Raw genomic sequence first — 2,500 nt, 5'->3', positions numbered from 1 at the left:
ATATATATACATGTGTATATATTATATATATACATGTATATATATTGGATGTATATATGTATATTATTACAAATATACATACATATATACATATATATGCACATATATATATATATATATGCATATATATATATATATATATATATATATCTAACTATATATACATATATATATATATATATATATATATATATAAATGTGTATGCATATTCATATATGTATATATCTTTATATATGTATATATATAAATATATGTATATTCACACATACACTTATGTGTATATATTTATGAACATTATATATATATATATATATATATATATATATATTATATATACTTTTATAAATGTATAATATATATATATATATACATATGTATATATATCCATATACATGTATATATATGTATATATACATATATACACAAACATACATATAGAAATATATATATGCATATATATATATTTATATATATATGTATATATGTATATTTATATATATATGTATATATGTATATTTATATATATGTATATTTATATATATGTATATATGTATATTTATATATATGTATATATATATTAATATATATGTATGTATATCCATATATATCCATATATATGTATATATATATACATATATGAAACAAAAACACAGTAACACGTACACAGATAAAATGTCACTGTCACAATGGGAAAGGAATAAATGTCAGGAGTTACTCTTTAGACGAAGTTAAAAATCATACTTTGATTTTTACGCCCCCCCACCCCCACCCCCCATCCCACCCCAAACACACACATAGGCACGCACGTATATACATACACACACAAATATACAAATATATCACAAACAAATAATCGATATATGGCAGTCGAAAATTCTAACATAGACATATACATCAAATTCACTTTCTTGCGCCACATAATTGTAATGAAACAAACAGTAGTGTGAGTCCATAATACCCGTAGAGACTCATGATGCGTAATAAGCCGCTTGGAATTTGGTACTTATTGAACACCGTCTGCTTCGTGGGGAGGGGGAGGGGGAGAGGGCAGGGGATGGGGAGAGGGAAGGGGGAAGGGGGAAGGGGGAAAGGGGAAGGGGTTGGGGATGGGGATGGGGATGGGGAGGGGGATGGGGATGGGGATGGGGATGGGGATGGGGATGGGGATGGGGATGGGGAAGGGAAGGGGAAGGGGAAAGGGAGGGGGAAAGGGAAAGGGAAGGGGAAGGGGAAAGGGAGGGGGAAAGGGAAGGGGAAGGAGAAGGAGAAGGGGAAAGGGAAGGGGGAAGGGAAGGGAAAGGAAAGGGAAAAGGAAGGGGAAAGGGATAGGGAAAGGGAAGGGGATAAGGAAAGGGAAGGAGATAAAGAAAGGAAAGGGAATAGGGAAAGGGGAGAGGAAAGGGGAGGGGGAGGCGGAGGGGGAAGGGGAAGGAGGAGACGGAGGGAGAGGGGGAGAGGGAAAGGGAGAGCGGGAGAGGGAAAGGGAGAGCGGAAGAGGGAGAAAGGGAGGAGGAGGGAGAGGGAGGGAGAAGAAGTGCTGACGGATACGGAAGAGGAGGAAGGAGAGGTAGAGGAGGAGGAAGAGATGGAAGTGGTGGAGGAAGAGGAAGAGGAAGAAGAGGAGGAAGAGAAAGAGGAAAAAGTTGTGCACCTGAGCTCAACTGACCTACAATTATCAGAATCAATTCAGAGGCATTTCCTGCTCAAATGTTCACATAGATGTATGTATGTATATACATGTATACATCATTTCACTTCTCATAAATGTACTCATCAATGAATTCATCGAACCTGTTAGACGAACAACAGAAAGAATGGATGAGCGATGAGTGCCGGGTCTCGCCCGTTCGAGTTCCGAGAAAATGAATACGAGCAAATTCAAGGACTTGTGTCTGTCTCACCCCTCTCGGTGGTCCTTGGCTAGCTCTTCTTCCTCGAGGCTGACCATTACAGACACGTCGTAGGTACCTAAGAGGACGGACCTCAGGACCTCTGTCGAAGGCTGAACACGGCACACCCCACTATTCAATTCACCAAAGAGGAATAAAATGGCCGGCTTCCATTCTTTGACACCTGGATTCACAGGAGGACGCCCACCAACCTGACCATCTCGTGCCACCAACTGAAGGACAAGAAGGCGTAATCATCGGTTTCTCCCTCCAAGCATAAGCTTAGGACTTGCAGCCTAGATTTTAGAGGAGGAAATTAGACACATAAACACCTTCCAGTGCATCCGTCACCCTCGAGGTATGCTTAGAAGAGAGAGCAAATAATGAACATGGCGTAGAGAGACGAGCCGTAGGACAGCCCCAGAGAATATTTCCAAATTCGAAGACAACTGAACACCTGGAGCCCCTGGCGGAACACGTCATCAAGTGTATGGCGTACCTTGCGCAAGGGAAAAGGTGTTCGACACTTCACACACACACACTTGTAGTGGATGGCGTACACTTGCGGAAGTTCACACACACACACACACAAACACACACACACACACAC

At 40.0% G+C, this 2,500-nt stretch overlaps 1 protein-coding gene across 6 annotated transcripts in view; it reads right to left on the bottom strand.

Moving 5' to 3' along the window:
* Positions 1 to 2,500, bottom strand: part of LOC122260840 (uncharacterized) — a 10,761-nt gene that overhangs the window by 1,760 nt on the left and 6,501 nt on the right. The gene's annotated exons all lie outside the window — the stretch shown is intronic.

Source organism: Penaeus japonicus, unplaced genomic scaffold (genome assembly GCF_977035675.1).
Source record: "Penaeus japonicus unplaced genomic scaffold, GWHDUDI00000001_assembly GWHDUDI00000028, whole genome shotgun sequence".
NCBI lineage: Eukaryota > Metazoa > Arthropoda > Malacostraca > Decapoda > Penaeidae > Penaeus > Penaeus japonicus.
The sequence above is the reverse complement of the archived record's forward strand: the minus strand, read 5'-3'. Positions and strand labels throughout refer to the sequence as shown.